Source organism: Rattus norvegicus, chromosome 6, assembly GCF_021556685.1.
Source record: "Rattus norvegicus strain SHRSP/BbbUtx chromosome 6, alternate assembly SHRSP_T2T, whole genome shotgun sequence".
In the NCBI taxonomy this organism is placed as follows: Eukaryota; Metazoa; Chordata; class Mammalia; order Rodentia; family Muridae; genus Rattus; species Rattus norvegicus.
In genome coordinates this window covers 91,008,806-91,029,720 of record NC_141539.1, presented here as the reverse complement: position 1 = coordinate 91,029,720, position 20,915 = coordinate 91,008,806, and positions in this window count along the sequence as shown.

The window sequence follows — 20,915 nt, the reverse complement described above, 5'->3', positions numbered from 1 at the left end:
TCACCAGAAAGAAACATGGCCCCTTAATCCATTCCCCTATCTATGACTGACTGGCCACAAACTGAGTCTTATATAAACTAAGTATAAATCGTCAAAGCTAATGAATTTATGACTGTAATGGCTGAGTCCTGTCCATAGCATGGTAATTCACAGTCTTTCTTCATATCATCTATTCTTATATTCTCTTCACTCCACTCTGAATATTCCCCAAGCCTTAAAGGAAGTGACAGAAACATTCTGGTTAGGGCTCAGAACTCAGCTGATATTTATCCTCTGCATCTTGTGTAACTTTTAGTCTCTGTGTTCATCATACTTCACTGTAAACTAAGGTTCCTCTAATCAAAGCTAAGAGTAGCATTTGATAATGGGCATAAACAAAATATATAGAAGGTAGTTTAATACCATACCCATATCACAAAACCACAGTATCAAGTTCCCTTCCTAGGTTTAAGATAACACCAACCATAAGGTTTTACTAGAGTTACGTGTAATGCCTCAAAGAGAGTGGGCCTCAGATCCAATATAATAATCTTGCAATTACATCTCTAGGTATATATATATATATATATATATATATATATATATATATATATATTTTTTTTTCTCTATCAACAGCTTTCATAGCACCTTCTATCCCGGAGTGATGGCCAGCAAGCGAGAAGCTTCCATATCAGTTCAAACCACACTTTATTATAGTCAGAAGTTTCATGAATACTTATCCATCACTAATTCTTGTACTTCAAGGTAGCAGTGTTTCTAACTCTTCATTTCACACAAGACCAGACCTTTAGTTCATTGTTTCTCTAGCCATTTCTGCCCAGTCACAGGTGCTAGACTTTTAATACCCAACTAAAGATTATTGGGTACCACATTGGTTACTATAATGGCCACATCTGAACTGCAACATGATCTTGGGGCACAGAAGTGACTATCTGAAGACACAGCGCATAAGACCAACCCTAACATCTGAAGGCCTGTCCAAACCTCAGAGTTTGCTGAAAAAACAAAATCCTTCATATGGTTGATACTGGGAGAGTCAGTTTCTTTATCCCTTTTGACAGAATGCAATAAATCTTCACACATGGGTTTCTTGCCATACTGTAATATGTATTTGGCAAGAGTGTCACAGGCTGAGAATGAAGAAAGCCATACTTCCTGTACTTTCAGGTATCAAATCCACACAATTACCACAGGACTTCGGTAAGAACCTATCTCCATCCCTTAGAAAGAATAAAATGTCACCTCCTATCTCCTAAGGGAGTATTAATAAGTTTATAGGTAGATGTTTCAGAATTTCTTTCTTTATTTCTTCATTGACTTATCATCAAATAAAGTGTTGTTCAACTTCCAAGTATATGTGTGCTTTTTGTTATTTTTGTTGTTATTGAAGACCAGCCATAGTCCGCGGTGATCTAATAGGATGTACAGGATTATTTCATTCTTCTTGTATCTGTTGAGGCCTGTTTTGTGACCAATTATGGTCAATTTTGGAGAAGTTACCATGAGGTGCTGAGAAGAAGATATATTCTTTTGTTTTAGGATGAAATGTTCTATAAATATCTGTGAAATCTGTTTCGTTCAAAACTTCTGTTAGTTTCTCTGTGTCTCTGTTTAATTTCTGTTTCCATGATCTGACCATTGAAGAGAGTGGGGTGTTGAAATCTCCTACTATTATTGTGTGTGGTACAATGTGTGCTTTGAGCTTTAGTAAGGTTTCTTTTATGAATGCAGGTGCCCTTGCATTTGGAGAATAGATATGCAGAATTGAGGGTTCATCTTGTTGGTTTTTTTCCTTTGAAGAATATCTTTTTTGATAAGTTCGGTTGAAAGTCCATTTTATTCTATATTAGAATGGTTACTCCAGCTTGTTTCTTGGGAACATTTGCTTCTAAAATTGTTTTCCAACCTTTTACTCTGAGGTACTCTCTGTCTTTGTGACTGAGGTGTGTTTCCTGTAAGCAGCAAAATGCTGGGTCCTACTTATGTATCCAGGTTGTTATTCTATGTCTTTTTATTAGGGAATTGAGTCAATTGACATTAGGATATATCAAGGAATAGTGATTGGTCCTTCCTGTTATTTTCCTTGTAAGAGGTGGAATTATGTTAGTGTGGCTTGCTTCTTTTGGTTTTATTGCTAGATGATTACTTTCTTGCTTTTTCTAGGGTTTAGTTTTCCCCTTCTGTTGGAGTTTTTCATCTATTATCCTTTGTAGGGCTGGATTTGTAGAAAGATATTGTGTAAATTTGGTTTTGTCATGGAATATCTTGGTTTCTCCATCTATGTTAATTGAGAGTTTTGCTGGATACAGTAACCTGGGCTGGCATTTGTGTTCTCTTGGGGTCTGTATGACATCTGTCCAGGATCTTCTGGTTTTCATAGTCTCTGGTGAGAAGTCTGGTGTGATTCTGATAGGTCTGCCTTTATGTGTTACTTGACCTTTTCTCTTTGTTTTGTATGTTTGGTGTTTTGACTATTATGTGACAGGAGGAATTTCTTTTCTTGTCCAATATATTTAAAGTTCTGTAGGCTTTTTGTATGTTTATGGGCAACTCTTTCTTTAGGTTAGGAAAATTTTCTTCTATAATTTTGTTGAAGATATTTACTGTTCCTTTAATTTGGGAATCTTTGCTCTCTTCTATAACTATTATCCTTAGGTTTGATCTCCTCATTGTGTCCTGGAATTCCTGGATGTTTTGAGTTAGAAGCTGTTTGCATTTTATATTTTCCTTGATGGTTGTGTCAATGTTTTCTCTGGTATCTTCTGCCCCTGAGATTCTCTTTTATCTCTTGTATTCTCTTGGTGATGCTTGCATCTATGACTCCTGATCTCTTTCCTAGGTTTTCTATCTCCAGGGTTGTCTCCCTTTGTGATTTCTTTATTGTTTCCATTTCCATTTTTAAACCCTGGATGGTTTTGTTCAATTCCTTCACCTGTTTGATTGTGTTTTCCTGTAATTCTTTAAAAGACTTTTGTGTTTCCTCTTTAAGATCTTCTACTTGCTTATCTGTGTTTTCTTATATTTCTTTAAGGGTGGTATTTATGTCCTTCGTAAAGTCCTCTATTATCATCATGAGATGTGACTTTAAATTCAAATCTTGTTTTTCTGTTGTGTTGGGACATCCAGTATTTGCTTTGGTGGCAGAACTGGACTCTGATGATGTCATGTATTCTTGGTTTCTGTTGCTTAGGTTCTTGCCCTTGCCTCTTGCCATCAGGTTGTCTCTGGTGTTAGCTGGTCTTGCTGACTCCTGTTAGCCTGTGTGTCAGCACTCCTGAAGACCCACTTTCTCCCAGCTGTATCTGTGTACAAAGGGTGTTGTCACAGGATCCGCTCCAGACACAAGTGGAAACTGGAAAGATCCTGTCCCAGTCTGCTCCTAAGTTCCTGTGTCCAGAGGGTTCCTGTCAGGTTCCTCTTGTGATAGAAATATGAGCCCTCTTACCTCTGTGCTTAGGGCTCAGGTGTGTCAGAGCTCCTGCAGACTGGCTTTCAACTCAGGACACAGAAAGAGACTGGAAGGATCCTCTCCCTCTAGGTTCCTCTGCTCCTAGGTTCCTATGTCCAGAGGGCTATATATGGGTTCCTCTTGGGCAAGAAATGTGAGCAGAAGTGGTGGTCTCCCTTGACCTCTCAGAATTGTCCACACTTCTGAGAGTTCAGCTCTCTCCCCCATGGGATCTGGGTAAGTCCTCCAGAAATTTTAAGGTTCACATTTACTCAGCAAAGTTAAAAGCCAGCAAGCCTCAGCGATTCTCATACTTCTGTTCAACTTGTAGCTGAGGTTGCAGGCATGCAATTTTCCCCAGCTTATTAGATGGAATTTGGGGTTTGGAATTTTGTCTGGAAAACTGTACACACACACACACACACACACACACACACACACACACACACACACACATTATTACTACTATAGCACTAGTATTATCATTCTAGAAGTATATTAATGAGTCTAAAAGAGAACTAAGAAATTAATCTTATTAACAGTTCTTTTCTAATTTTATTTTTTGGATAGTTTATTTATTTACATTTCAAATGTTTTCCCCTTTCCTTCTCCACCCTCTACCCTCCCCCGCTTATGATCACTTTGCATTTGTTTTGAGACATTTCAAATCTAGAGGAAAGGTATCACTTATATTTCCTGGTAAAGTTTCATGCAGAAGTGTCTTAGTTTGGGTTTTACTGCCATGAAGAGCTAATATGACTGTGTTAACTCTTATAAAGGCAAACATTTAACTGGGGTTGGCTTAGAGTGTCAGTTTAGTCCATTTTGGTGGGAAGAATGGCAGCATGCAAGCAGACATGATGTTGGAGGAGCCTAGGGTCTGGATCTTGATTTGAATGCAGGAGAAGGAGACTGATAACTTACTGTGTGTAGCTTGAGCATAGGAGACCTCAAAGCCTTCCCCTACAGTGATATACTTCCTCTAACAAGGCTACGCTTACTTCAACAAGGCCACACCTCCTAGTAGTGCCACTTCCAATGGCCAAGCATTCCTGTGCATTAGGAGTGTATTAACATGTAGAAAAAGGAGCTTTTTAAAAATACTTTTGTGGTAATCTTTTTCCAAATGTCTTGCTATGTGGCCTCAACTCATAGTCATTCTTCTGCCTCGCTCTTAATATTTCTGACACACATGTGTGGCACCAGTGCCTGCTACAACTTTTGGTAGAAAACCACCAAAGGGACAGACAGTTGACAATGTTGGAACAATTAAGTGAATAGGAACATTTTGCACACTGACAAAAATACCTTGCCCTATGGGTATAAGCCCTATAGACAGAACCCTTGAATGTTTCCTGTTTAGAAAACAGCAAAGATATTTTTGTGAAAAACTTGGATATACACAAAAAGTAGAAAACCAAAAAAGTGCAGTAGGAGAAGTGTATTGGAATTCAGAGAGATTGGAAGATCACATGCCATTGGCAGGTTTGAACAACCTGCTAGGAAATTGGCAACTGCAAGAACGTTTAAGATCAAATGGTTGTTATACCTTCATAATGTTTGCAATTATTAGAATACATTTTTGAGAGTTGGAAGAATATTTAGTGAATAGGAATAAGATTTTGAATTCTAGACATTCAGTAAGGCAGATGGTAATGTCTGTGAATAATTTTCCAAACTATATTAAATAGTTTCTTATAAACTCAGGATGACTCTTTAAGGGCAACATGCTACACTCTACAGTTATATTTCAGTTAGTGTCCAGGTAAAAGTATAAGCAGACTCCATTAGCAAAAAGGATGTTCAGCAGAAAAGAGAGCAGAAGTAAAACCATACACTCCTTACTCGATTTTTCTTCTTTTCTCATCTTCCTACACCATGACAACTCACAGAAACTAGAATTACTCTCCCCCAAGGTGAGTGTTAGACTCTAGAAATCCTTCCTGTAAAAGTGATATAGAAATCTAGAAACTTCCTCTAAGTCCCCTTCTTTTCAATAAGAGCTGGGCACAAAAGATCTCTCATTGAACTCTCTTTCAGAATTTTGTATGTAGAAGGAAGAAACAACGGGAAAGCATCATGTCTGGACTCCCTTCACAGCCAAGAATTAGATGACACCCGTTGACATTCTGTGACTGCAATGCATTCTTTACCACGCTTAAACCTAAAATCAGAAAACATTCATGGGATATTTTTTGCACTTTTGAAAGCTTTATGCAGTATGTGAAAACTTTGAATAGATAAATAGAGAATGCTTTCCTCTTGTTAATAGGTTCTTTGTGGGTTTCATCTCAACTCTAGCCAGGATCCCTGTGAGTGTTAATGAAACCTCTCCTTTCCTACATTACTAAAATTGATGTGACTTTTCAATATTTAATTGTTCATCTCCTGAAAATATTTATATGTGACTCTTTGTCCTTTGGACATTCAGAATAAGATAATTTGTATATATTTCAATGCTTTAGTTACTGTTTGTTTACAATAATTTAATGTGTTTATCTGCAAGCAAAAGACCAGTAAAATAGGAAGAGTAGAAGTTTCTTAACCCAATAGTCAGGTGAAAAATTCAGTTTTCAAAGTTTTCTTTGATGTTCAAATATTATATTTGAACCAGTGGGCACATGTCAGCATTTCCTGAGCTGTTCACAGAAGCCCTGTGCTCCCGATTGCTTCTCTTAATTTATTAAAATTGACAAGATAGTCAGAAAAGTTAAATAAAGATAAACAGAAACTGTCAAAACATTTTCTAAAACAAGATACAATCAGAATTTAATTTTAATACACACTTGATCCTGGCTTAGGAATGAACTTAACCCTTGTCCTACATGGGCATCTCTGTATTTGGAAGAGAACACTGACCATGTGTGTATAACACTGACAATAATCACTTTCCAAATTCCTAGAAGCATCTACACATAGACTGTGTGACAATCCAAGAACTAAAGAAACTGGATTTCTTAAAAGTTCTCAAATTATAGCCTTCTCTGTCTAGCCCTTGCAGAGTTCCAGAGGCTTGACCTGACTGGTGTGGTTAAGTGAAATGAAGACAAGAAAAAATCATGGACACATAAACACAGAGAAGTTGAGATTGGCAAGAATAGTCTTTCTGCCGGATGCTTAGCACTCCAGAGCTTCAGCATATTTATTATATATAGCTCCACGAGGAGGTAATGTCACCGTGTACAGATAGACAATGAGGTGGAATTTATAGTGTGAAGCTGGCTCAAGAAGATAGGTTTAGCTCATTTCAGTAAAAGCAGTCTCTATAGCGGAACAGTCTTCAAGCTCTAACTAGATAGAGGGAGAAAGCTATGGTGGGCGATTTGTGCATGCACTGTCAACAACCTGCACACAGACCACAGAAAGGCTCTGCCATACTCTGAACCTTACCCCAAGGGGAAACGTCTGCCATTTTTTATAGCTCTAACACTATGATCCTTGCCAATACCAGCTCATGTCAAAAACACATATTTTCTCAAGACTTCACACACTCATAGATTCCTCCACTCCTCGTATTTATGGTTAAATATCAGAGGGTGGCAGACAGGATTGAAGCTGCAAGGTTCCCAAACAGTCATGGTATGTAGTCAAATCCTAGAGAACCGTTCAGTTGGTTTCCCCCTTCTTGCATTCACTTAGGCTTAATAGTCAGTCTTAAACATTGCCATTGATAGCAATAAAGCCTTTAATTAGTCAGTATACAGAATAAATGACTTTTTTCTTTATGTGAACTATCAGTGCATCAGCAAAAGAGAGCCTTTCAGCTACTTATTGAATCATAATGTGGACCTCATGAATGATTTAAAAATATGGAGTTTAAGGTGAAAAGATATGGATTTCAATTTAAAAACATTTGCTAACAAAGACAAATACGTGAAATTTTCTTAAGGGATATTATCTTCAGTTTAGTCAACTAAAAAAATAGATGTAATGGTATCAGTTTCTGTGAAATTATCGTGATGAATCAGATCTTTAAAAATGTACTGTGTTCAGTATGGAAACTAGCAAAGTTACCAGTCCACATGGTTCCTAGTGGTGAAAGAGTTAACTTCAAACACTATCAGCAGTGGTTCTCTATAGGCAATCACCACCCCTTTGGGCTCTTTCACAGGGTACCCTAAGACCATCAGAAAACAGATATTTACATTACTACTCATAACAGAAGCAAAATTACAGTTATTACATAGCAACAAAAATAATTTTATGGTTGCAGGTCACCACACCATGAGGAACTGCATCAAAGAGTCACAGCATTAGGAAGGTTGAGAACCACTGCTACCAGAATGAAAGAGAAAATAATTTGTGACTTTCAGGAGAAAAAAATTTTACAGTAATTTTAATAATGGGGAAAATACAACAGAACCTGAAAAAAAATCCCAGATCTTAAAATGACCATGAAAATTCATGAATGATAGAAAAGAAAAAAAAGGTTTGCATATTGTCTATTGATATGCAAATAAAATATCAATAATGGATCTAAAAAGCAGCATGTTAGATTTTACTGTATGGAAATTTTAGAATAATCAATGCGAGAAATAAATTAGAGAGTTGAAGCTGCATAAAATTTTATTTATGAAACAAGGCATCCTGAACCATGTGGAAATCAGTAGCAAGGAAAACTAGGATTTTGGCAAACTGAAAGCAAACCAAACCAAGCCTGGAAATGTAGGTGGTAAATAAGGAAGATGTCTTAGAGCACAGACAGAAAGGAGTGCTGACTCCGGCAATAATGTCTGAACAACAGTAACCAGGACTGGCATGAGTCAACTACCTGGCATAGAATTAATTACAAATAAACACAGAGTCAGGGCACGGTATCTAGCTATGTAGTAGCAACGTCAAATTTCTCTGAGGATTGCTTCCTTTTTCATAATCACCAACTTGTTAATACGAGGAACAGAAACCACATCACTTTGATTATTGCCTCAAAACCATGGAATCCAAATCTTGCTTTTGGCTTTAGGTGGATATGTGCCTTTCTAAACTGCCTCTAGCAGTGTATTTGCCTGGATATTTCCTGATGAAGAACAAAGGAACCATCATGTTCTTTCTTAGGAGTTAATCTAAGCAGATTTTGCCAATCACCTGGGCAGAAAAACAACCCTCAGTTTTATACCCTTTAAAAAACAGTATAGAATCTACCTGACCACGTATGCTTGTAAACAAATACAAGAGCTTCACAAATTGAGGATTGGTGTCTCAGTTAGGGTTTCATTACTGTGAAGAAACACCATGACCAAAGCAATTCATATAATGAGTTTCATATAAAACTGTAAACAGCTTCAGAGGTTCAGTCCATTATCATCATGGCAGAAAGCATGCCTTCGTGCAACAGATACTGTGCTGTTGGAGCTAAGAGTTCTACATCTTGATCCAAAGGAATCCAGGGGGGAGATTCTCTTCTACACTGGATGGCGGCTGAGCGTAGAAGCCTCAAAGCTCACCGCCACAGTTACTACTTTCTCCAACAAGGACATAGCTACACTTCCAACCACTCCAACAAGGGTACACTTCCTAACCACTTCCTTGGCCAAGCATGTTTAAACCAGCACAAATGGAAACCCAAAAACTACACAATACTGTAAAGTGTGGCAGGAGAGCACAGTTCTAATGTCAGTCTGCTTTTCCCAAACCATGGGAGACCTGAACAGATTCATTTGGCTGAAGCATGTTCGGGGAGGGACTACTCCTGCACATGTTGATTTTAAGACACACATGCCTGAACATGCTCACTGTGAGTCGTAATTCAAGATAAAATGTGACAAAAAGAGCACCTCTATATAGGTAGGAGTGATTTCACTGTGCTGGTGACATTGCGTTCCTAGGTTCATTCAGCTTGCATTGCAGGCACTCAAAAGAATAGGAAATTTGTTGGTCACTTCTGGCTTACGTCTCAGTCACCAAGAACAGTGGTGGCTGTGAGAAAGTAAAGTGGGAGGCTAGGGCTGGAGAGATGGCTCAGTGGTTAGAATCCCCTACTGCTCTTACACAGGACTCAGGTTTGGTTTCCACTACCCAGTTCCTGGCTTCCTGTAACTCCAGTTCCAGAGTACCTGATTGTTGTCAATTTTATTGTGGTCAAACTTTCATCTTTGTGTGTTGTAGATTCCTCTCTCTTAGGTTTAGGTTCATGTATGAAATAACCTTTCTGTTGACGGTGTCTCAGCTGCATACAATTCTAAACCTAGTTGTGTATTCTGCCTTGTTATTTTGGGGAACATACTCCTCATGTAGACATTTGTTTCCTGCTATATCAATCAACCTAACTCAAGTGCCTGTTTCCAGAGGGTAAGAAATCTGTGTCTTAGTTAGGGCTTCTACTGCTATAAAGAGACACTATGGCCTTGGCCCCTCCTATAAAGAAAAGCATCTATTTAAGACTTGTTCACAGTTTCAGGGTTTTAGTCCACTATTATCATGACAGCCAATAAGAAGGTACATGGGCAGACATGGTGCTGTTAAAGAATTTGAAAGTTCTATATCTTGCTCCAAAGCAGCAGGAGACTGAGTCTTCAAAGCTCGCCCCCCAAAGTGATAAACTTCTCTCAACAAGATCACACCTACTTCAACAAGACCACACCTCCTGAAAGCATTACTTCCTGTGAGGCAAGCATCCAAACATATGAGTCAGTGAGGGCCATTCCTATTCAATTCACCACAGTATGCTCATACAATGATATTTTGGGTGTCCCTTATGTATCTTTTATATCAAATTAAAAAAGTAAGACTAGACATCAAGTGACGGCACTCTTCTGTAAGGAGACCTTTATTTTACATTAAAATACTAACACTGTGTCTGGAAGGAACCCTTGTAGGTATGAGCTTGATACACCGTGACCAGGATGAATAAATCTGAATTTTCATTTATAAACAATTTCTCCAGAACATTACAAGACTGAAATCCATACTATATCTGAGAGGTAATTATACTTTTACTCTGGACAAAGTAAACAAATAAATGAAAAGATAAAGAATGAAAATTGGTCCCAATAAACTAAGGCCTCCTGAGATGAGACAGAGCACCTGATTAGTGAAACTTAGAGAACTTGTTCCCTGCTGACCAATGTAACTCTGGAATTGGGTCACTTTTGTGCTCTAATTACACCTCGACTCTACTCAACTCTAGGATACATCCTTTTTTTTCTTTTTTTTTGAGTCTGTAAGCATTTATACAAAATTAGTGATGTACAAGCATATACTTCTGGAATGTATACTGCAAACCTACAAAAGCAGACATGAAAAGTAATTTCACCCATTTCTGTGTATTAGAAACTTCTCTGCAATAAAGAATCTCAACTTCTGTTAAATATAAATATAAAATTTGCTATGAGTAAAAACAATGAAAGTATTTACTGAAAAATGTGATATTTATAATAGTGAAAAAAATCCTTTGAAAAGCCATCAAGAAGCCAGGCTTGGTGACTCTCACCTCTGTAGGCTTAGGGGTTTTTTGTTTGTTTGTTTGTTTGTTTGTTTTGTCTTATTTTCTTAAGTTTACTTTATTTAGGATCTTTAAGCTTCAGCCTTCCATGTATCCCACCAACCAAAGGTAGGGAAGAAAGATGGTTAAAAAGACAAGGAGGTTGTGGATCGGTTTAGAAGTAGTTCTCTGGGGGGTGATTCCAATCTTGTTTGTTAGGATAGCAGCAGGCCAATCCAATAACAAACACCAACCAGGAATCAGTGGAAACCACAAGGCTCCGTCTAATTAGCACAAGGCTGTGGAAGAGACTAGAAGCAGCTGGAATCCCGTGAGAAGTCCTTGGCATGTGCTGGAATCCCGTGAGAAGTCCTTGGCATGTGCTGGAATCCCGTGAGAAGTCCTTGGCATGTGCTGGAATCCCGTGAGAAGTCCTTGGCATGTTTCTCTCTGTAAAGTCACAAGTGAAGCTCCGTGTAGACCAGGAGAGTGCTGCATGGCGAGCCGGGGCCAGCGAAGATCCGCAAAGATCAGTAAAGCCTTGGAAGGCATAGCAATGCAAGAGCCTCCTTTCACTGTCTGTGGGGTTCTAATTACGCTCTTTTCAAACATCATGTCCTCTCACATGTTCCTTTCAACAAAACATCCTCTCAGAAGACAGCTTCCAGAAAAACAACACCTGACACAACTGAGTGTCCAAAGAAGCCAGACATTTCCCCATTCACACCTCTAATTCCCTAACTTTGGAGGCAGAGGCAGGAGGATTAGGTTTTTAAGTCCAGACCATTCTACAGTCATAGCTCTTTCTAAAAAAGTTTCAAATTAAAGCTTTAATGTCCTGACTGTCCGGTACAACAAGAAGCATCTTTTGATGCATGACTATGTACATGAATACCATGATTCTCTCATGAAAACCGCCCTAATTGTGTATGTCCTATAGTTTTCATCATTCTTTTGAAAAGCATATCCAAAAATGGAAGCTGTGGATAGAAACATTATGCTTTATGTAAATGTTATGAATCTGTAATTTTATATTCATTTTTATAATCTCTGCAAATTTATAAAGATGAGGCAGGTTGAATATAAGGCATTTGTTTCCACAATAATCGATCTCTTAACATAAATAGGAATGTGACATTTTGTACTAAAAAATTGAAAGCGAGCAAAGACTAACTTAAATCATCATATTATAGAAGCATGATGTAGTATAAAACTATAACATTTCCATAACTATAACTTAGAATTAGTAGTATGTCTACATGTGATAAAGTTAAAAATTAGTTACCCATTTAATACTATTTCTTTGATGTAACACCTAGTAGCAACTGTTTATAATTGTTTGGCTATACAGACACATCATTCAGTTCATATACATGTATGCATATTTTTCTTAAATTTTACTCTAGACAAGATCTTGCAATGCTGTCTGGGCTGGTCTCAAACTTAGAATTCTTGTGCCGCAGCTTCTAGAGTATTAAGACTACAGTACCATTTCTCAGTTTACTTCATTTAAAATGCTTTAAGTGAACTAATTTTAAACTTACAGAGAACAGCAACAGTAAAGCATCTTGCTTATAGTCTTCATTTTACATATTAACAGTAGGTACATATTTATAATATTAACATCTTTCAAAAGCATAATAAATCATCAAGGAGCTTCTCAAACTAAAGAAACACACTCCCAACTTTACATAGGACAAGGCATTTCATATAGTATTTATTTCTGAGGAGAAATAAGTATTTCTAAGGAAATCTTACATATTTCTTAAAGAATTTTCTTATAATTGTGACTTACCCCACATAAGTATTCCTCCTGCTGATTCCCAACTCCCAGTTAGAGTCGTATCTTTAGCCACTATTTGTTTGAATTCTTAACTTGCCTGTGTTCCTACAGATAGCTAGCTTGCTTATCCCTACTTTAATCTTGAAGTACCTTGCATGTCTTTGAATTTTCCTTTTTGGAGCTTTATGGTTTAAATATGGTTAGAAAACATGTACATATGCTGATAAATTTATGAACAGTAAAAACAGTTTAAACATAATAAAAATTGAATGGTTCAGTGATGAGATGGTTTTGTCATAAATATTTTGAGCAAGTAACACTGAATATAATTCCATATAGGTATCACTTTAAGGTCACAGTAATGGCATTTAAAATTGATTTTGGTGATAGTGAAATGGCCCAGAATTTTAAATGGCACATTGTTCTTGAGGCTCCAAATCTGGTTTCCAGTGCTCACATTGAGCAGTTCACAAACTGCCTGAAATCCCAGGTTCCAGAAATCCACTGCATGCTTCTGGCCTTTTAGGGAACCTGCACTAAGGTTCATATAGCCACACATAGACACATACGGCTCAAAATAAAACTGTAAAAATTGACGTTAACAACTAAATTTCATAGCTTCCTTTTAGCAATATTCTATGTGCCAAATATTTCATTTAAAATCAGTAACTACTCCTATGATCACAGTTTGCATGTTCTTGTCTTAGGTCAAAATGTTTGTGGCTTTTGTCTTAGATAATAATCTCTTAAATACCATTTTACACATGAGAAAAGTATAATTGTTTAGAATTACCCTACCATTGATTGGCAGGTGCCATGCAGGAAGAACTACAGTGGGTAAGTGAGCTCCCTGGCGACAGCCCACCGTCAGCTGCAGTGGGTGAGATCTGGAAGGCATGGCCCTAAAGACTTCCAGGATTGCTTCTTGCTACTGATGTGCTTTTTTCCTGTTTGTCATTGACATTCTTCTCATTTACTTGGTTTGGTGTGAGTGAACACCTGGAGATTCCCACCACCCATCACGCGGTGTAATTACTTCCTGGGTGATCATCCACTTTGTTGGGCAAGTTTATTGCAGATTAAAATGAAAAGGAAGGTTCTTGAGATAAATCCATCCAGATGAATTAATGATTTTATGGAATATCTGACTTGAGTAGTTTGAAGAAGTTATCTTGATTTAAATAATTTTGAGAATGTAGGATAATTGACAGAAAATATAAAGGTAGGAAGTTAGGACAGTTGATAAAATGTTTTAAGTCAGAATCAAGAATAAAGCATGGTCCTTCCTCATAGAATTGTAGAAGCTGCTTGGATAGAGAAAGAAGTATAGAGAGCATTCATGTATTACAGGCATGTAATTACAGAGGAGGGAAGAGTAGGCTTGGGACAACAAATTATCAAAGAAAGCATACACTCTAGGTTGGGCCTGAGTTCCTTCATCGAGGATCCAGGGATGAGGTAATAGGTTTTTGTTGTGTTCCAGGAAATACTAAGCTTATAATAAAGAGCAAATAATTCTATGATGAATATAAGAACAGAAAACAGATGTTTCACCATCTTAGCAGAAAGGAATTCAAGATTAAACTTAAGATAGACAACCTGTTCCTTAGTAACTACAGGTTTGTGTCAACCAAGCATAGGGAGAAAATTGCTTCTACAAACTGGGCCTGCTTAAACTTTGTTAACCAATAACTAAAAACATTACTGCTTTGATTGATGTCACAGTGAACTTATGGAAAGAATGGTAGATTAGAATATTTTAGTTAGATATAAGTTCCATATAAGAAATACATAATTACTACCCTATTGTAAGTTCCTTTTGTATAACGATTTTAATCTGTTTTTGAAGAATATGTTTTTGTAGTGATTATGCCTGGAAAATGTGTGACTTGTGGCTAGGAGGTAATTTTCTTCCTAATAAAAGAACCTTTGTCTTAAGGGGTATAAAAGATGGTTAAGAGAAGAAATAGGACACCATGGGAGAGAGACCCGACTGCCTGGTCAGGTGGGCACTCCTGAGGCTGCAGAGCGGAAGAGACCACCAACACTGCCCACCCCTGCCCACATCCCTGGCCCAAGAGGAAACTGGATAAGGCCTCTGGGTCCCCGTGGGGGAGGGCCCAGGAGCGGCAGGACCGCTGCGTCTGAGACACGGCCGGAACCTGAAGGAAACAGACCGGATAAACAGTTCTCTGCACCCAAATCCCGTGGGAGGGAGAGCTAAACCCTCAGAGAGGCAGACACGCCTGGGAAACCAGAAGAGACTGCACTCTGCATACACATCTCGGACGCCAGAGGAAAACACCAAATGCCATCTGGAACCCTGGTGCACTGAAGCTCCCAGAAACGTCAGCACAGATCTTACTGGTTGCTGCTGCTGCAGAGAGCTCTTGGGCAGCACCCCGCGAACAAACTTGAGCCTCGGGACCACAGGTAAGACCAACTTTTCTGCTGCAAGTGACCTGTCTGGTGAACTCAAGACACAGGCCCACAGGAACAGCTGAAGACCTGTAGAAAGGGAAAACTACACGCCCGAAAGCAGAACACTCTGTCGCCATAACAGGCTGAAAGAAAACAGAAAAACAGGTCTACAGCACTCCTGACACACAGGCTTATAGGACAGTCTAGCCACTGTCAGAAATAGCAGAACAAAGTAACACTAGAGATAATCTGATGGTAAGAGGCAAGCGCAGGAACCCAAGCAACAGAAACCAAGACTACATGGCACCATCGGAGCCCAATTCTCCCACCAAAACAAACATGGAATATCCAAACACACCAGAAAAGCAAGATCTGGTTTCAAAATCATATTTGATCATGATGCTGGAGGACTTCAAGAAAGACGTGAAGAACTCCCTTAGAGAACAAGTAGAAGCCTACAGAGAGGAATCACAAAAATGCCTGAAAGAATTCCAGGAAAACATAATTAAACAAGTAGAAGCCCATAGAGAGGAGTCACAAAAATCCCTGAAAGAATTCCAGAAAATCATAAATAAACAAGTAGAAGCCCATAGAGAGGAGTCGCAAAAATCCCTGAAAGAATTCCAGGAAAACACAATCAAACAGTTGAAGGAATTAAAAATGGAAATAGAAGCAATCAAGAAAGAACATATGGAAACAACACTGGATATAGAAAACCAAAAGAAGAGACAAGGAGCTGTAGATACAAGCTTCACCAACAGAATACAGGAGATGGAAGAGAGAATCTCAGGAGCAGAAGATTCCATAGAAATCATTGACTCAACTGTCAAAGATAATGTAAAGCAGAAAAAGCTACTGGTCCAAAACATACAGGAAATCCAGGACTCAATGAGAAGATCAAACCTAAGGATAATAGGTATAGAAGAGAGTGAAGACTCCCAGCTCAAAGGACCAGTAAATATCTTCAACAAAATCATAGAAGAAAACTTCCCTAACCTAAAAAAAGAGATACCCATAGGCATACAAGAAGCCTACAGAACTCCAAATAGATTGGACCAGAAAAGAAACACCTCCCGTCACATAATAGTCAAAACACCAAACGCACAAAATAAAGAAAGAATATTAAAAGCAGTAAGGGAAAAAGGTCAAGTAACATATAAAGGCAGACCTATCAGAATCACACCAGACTTTTCGCCAGAAACTATGAAGGCCAGAAGATCCTGGATAGATGTCATACAGACCCTAAGAGAACACAAATGCCAGCCCAGGTTACTGTATCCTGCAAAACTCTCAGTTAACATATATGGAGAAACCAAGATATTCCATGACAAAACCAAATTTACACAATATCTTTCTACAAATCCAACACTAGAAAGAATAATAAATGGTAAAGCCCAACATAAGGAGGCAAGCTATACCCTAGAAGAAGCAAGAAACTAATCGTCTTGGCAACAAAACAAAGAGAAGAAAAGCACACAAACATAACCTCACATCCAAATATGAATACGACAGGAAGCAATAATCACTATTCCTTAATATCTCTCAACATCAATGGCCTCAACTCCCCAATAAAGAGACATAGATTAACAAACTGGATATGCAACAAGGACCCTGCATTCTGCTGCCTACAGGAAACACACCTCAGAGACAAAGACAGACACTATCTCAGAGTGAAAGGCTTGAAAACAACTTTCCAAGCAAATGGTCAGAAGAAGCAAGCTGGAGTTGCCATTCTAATATCAGATAAAATCAATTTTCAACTAAAAGTCATCGAAAAAGATAAGGAAGGACACTTCATATTCATCAAAGGAAAAATCCACCAAGATGAACTCTCAATCCTAAATATCTATGCCCCAAATACAAGGGCACCTACATACGTAAAAGAAACCTTACTAAAGCTCAAAACACACATTGCACCTCATACAATAATAGTGGGAGATTTCAACACCCCACTCTCATCAATGGACAGATCATGGAAACAGAAATTAAACAGAGACGTAGACAGACTAAGAGAAGTCATGAGCCAAATGGACTTAACGGATATTTATAGAACATTCTATCCTAAAGCAAAAGGATATACCTTCTTCTCAGCTCCTCATGGTACTTTCTCCAAAATTGACCATATAATTGGTCAAAAAACGGGCCTCAACAGGTACAGAAAGATAGAAATAATCCCATGCGTGCTATCGGACCACCATGGCCTAAAACTGGTCTTCAATAACAATAAGGGAAGAATGCCCACATATACGTGGAAATTGAACAATGCTCTACTCAATGATAACCTGGTCAAGGAAGAAATAAAGAAAGAAATTAAAGACATTTTAGAATTTAATGAAAATTAAGGTACAACATACCCAAATTTATGGGACACAATGAAAGCTGTGCTAAGAGGAAAATTCATAGCGCTGAGTGCCTGCAGAAAGAAACAGGAAAGAGCATATGTCAGCAGCTTGACAGCACACCTAAAAGCTCTAGAACACAAAGAAGCAAATACACCCAGGAGGAGTAGAAGGCAGGAAATAATCAAACTCAGAGCTGAAATCAACCAAGTAGAAAATAAAAGGACCATAGAAAGAATCAACAGAACCAAAAGTTGGTTCTTTGAGAAAATCAACAAGATAGATAAACCCTTAGCCAGACTAATGAGAGGACACAGAGAGTGTGTCCAAATTAATAAAATCAGAAATGAAAAGGGAGACATAACTACAGATTCAGAGGAAATTCAAAAAATCATCAGATCTTACTATAAAAGCCTATATTCAACAAAACTTGAAAATCTGCAGGAAATGGACAATTTCCTAGACAAATACCAGGTACCGAAGTTAAATCAGGAACAGATAAACCAGTTAAACAACCCCATAACTCCTAAGGAAATAGAAGCAGTCATTAAAGGTCTCCCAACCAAAAAGAGCCCAGGTCCAGATGGGTTTAGTGCAGAATTCTATCATATCTTCATAGAAGACCTCATACCAATATTATCCAAACTATTCCACAAAATTGAAACAGATGGAGCACTCTCGAATTCCTTCTATGAAGCCACAATTACTCTTATAACTAAACCACACAAAGACCCAACAAAGAAAGAGAACTTCAGACCAATTTCCCTTATGAATATCGACGCAAAAAATACTCAATAAAATTCTGGCAAACCGAATCCAAGAGCACATCAAAACAATCATCCACCATGATCAAGTAGGCTTCATCCCAGGCATGCAGGGATGGTTTAACATACGGAAAACCATTAACGTGATCCATTATATAAACAAACTGAAAGAACAAATCCACATGATCATTTCATTAGATGCTGAGAAAGCATTTGAAAAAATTCAACACCCCTTCATGATAAAAGTCCTGGAAAGAATAGGAATTCAAGGCCCATACCTAAACATAGTAAAAGCCATATACAGCAAACCAGTTGCTACCATTAAACTAAACGGAGAGAAACTTGAAGCAATCCCACTAAAATCAGGGACTAGACAAGGCTGCCCACTCTCTCCCTACTTATTCAATATAGTTCTTGAAGTTCTAGCCAGAGCAATCAGATAACAAAAGGAGGTCAAGGGGATACAGATCGGAAAAGAAGAAGTCAAAATATCACTATTTGCAGATGATATGATAGTTTATTTAAGTGATCCCAAAAGTTCCACCAGAGAACTACTAAAGCTGATAAACAACTTCAGCAAAGTGGCTGGGTATAAAATTAACTCAAATAAATCAGTAGCCTTCCTCTACACAAAAGAGAAACAAGCCGAGAAAGAAATTAGGGAAACGACACCCTTCATAATAGACCCAAATAATATAAAGTACCTCGGTGTGACTTTAACCAAGCAAGTAAAAGATCTGTACAATAAGAACTTCAAGACACTGAAGAAAGAAATTGAAGAAGACCTTAGAAGATGGAAAGATCTCCCATGCTCATGGATTGGCAGGATCAATATAGTAAAAATGGCCATTTTACCAAAAGCGATCTACAGATTCAATGCAATCCCCATCAAAATACCAATCCAATTCTTCAAAGAGTTAGACAGAACAATTTGCAAATTCATCTGGAATAACAAAAAACCCAGGATAGCTAAAACTATCCTCAACAATAAAAGGACTGCAGGGGGAATCACTATCCCTGAACTCAAGCAGTATTACAGAGCAATAGTGATCAAAACTGCATGGTATTGGTACAGAGACAGACAGATAGACCAATGGAATAGAATTGAAGACCCAGAAATGAACCCACACACCTATGGTCACTTGATTTTTGACAAAGGAGCCAAAACCATCCAATGGAAAAAAGATAGCATTTTCAGCAGATGGTGCTGGTTCAACTGGAGGTCAATATGTAGAAGAATGCAGATCGATCCATGCTTATCACCCTGTACAAAGCTTAAGTCCAAGTGGATCAAGGACCTCCACATCAAACCAGACACACTCAAACTAATAGAAGAAAAACTAGGGAAGCATCTGGAACACATGGGCTCTGGAAAAAATTTCCTTAACAAAACACCAATGGCTTATGCTCTAAGATCAAGAATCGACAAATGGGATCTCATAAAACTGCAAAGCTTTGGGGGTTGGGGATTTAGCTCAGTGGTAGAGCGCTTGCCTAGGAAGCGCAAGGCCCTGGGTTCCGTCCCCAGCTCCGGAAAAAAAAAAAAAAAAAACTCTAAAGCTTCTGTAAGGCAAAGGACACTGTGGTTAGGACAAAACGGCAACCAACAAATTGGGAAAAGATCTTTACCAATCCTACAACAGATAGAGTCCTTATATCCAAAATATACAAAGAACTCAAGGAGTTAGACCGCAGGGAGACAAATAACCCTATTAAAAAATGGGGTTCAGAGCTAAACAAAGAATTCACAGCTGAGGAATGCCGAATGGCTGAGAAACACCTAAAAAATGTTCAACATCTTTAGTCATAAGGGAAATGCAAATCAAAACAACCCTGAGATTTCACCTCACACCAGTGAGAATGGCTAAGATCAAAAACTCAGGTGACAGCAGATGCTGACGAGGATGCGGAGAAAGAGGAACACTCCTCCATTGTTGGTGGGATTGCAGACTGGTACAACCATTCTGGAAATCAGTCTGTAGGTTCCTCAGAAAATTGGACATTGAACTGCCTGAGGATCCAGCTATACCTCTTTTGGGCATATACCCAAAAGATGCCCCAACATATAAAAAAGACACGTGCTCCACTATATTCATCGCAGCCTTATTTATAATAGCCAGAAGCTGGAAAGAACCCAGATGCCCTTCAACAGAGGAATGGATACAGAAAATGTGGTACATCTACACAATGGAATATTACTCAGCTATCAAAAACAACGGCTATATGAAATTCGTAGGCAAATGGTTGGAACTGGAAAATATCATTCTGTGTGAGCTAACCCAATCACAGAAAGACATACATGGTATGCATTCATTGATAAGTGGCTATTATCCCAAATGCTTGAATTACCCTAGATTCCTAGAACAAATGAAACTCAAGACGTATGATCAAAATGTGAATGTTTCACGCCTTCTTTAAAAGGGGAACAAGAAGACCCTTGGCAGGGAAGAGAGAGGCAAAGATTAAAACAGAGACTGAAGGAACACCCATTCAGAGCCTGCCCCACATGTGGCCCATACATATACAGCCACCCAATTAGACAAGATGGATGAAGCAAAGAAGTGCAGACCGACAGGAGCCGGATGTAGATCTCTCCTGAGAGACACAGCCATAATACAGCAAATACAGAGGCGAATGCCAGCAGCAAACCACTGAACTGAGAATAGAACCCCCGTTGAAGGAATCAGAGAAAGAACTGGAAGAGCTTGAAGGGGCTCGAGACCCCATATGTACAACAATG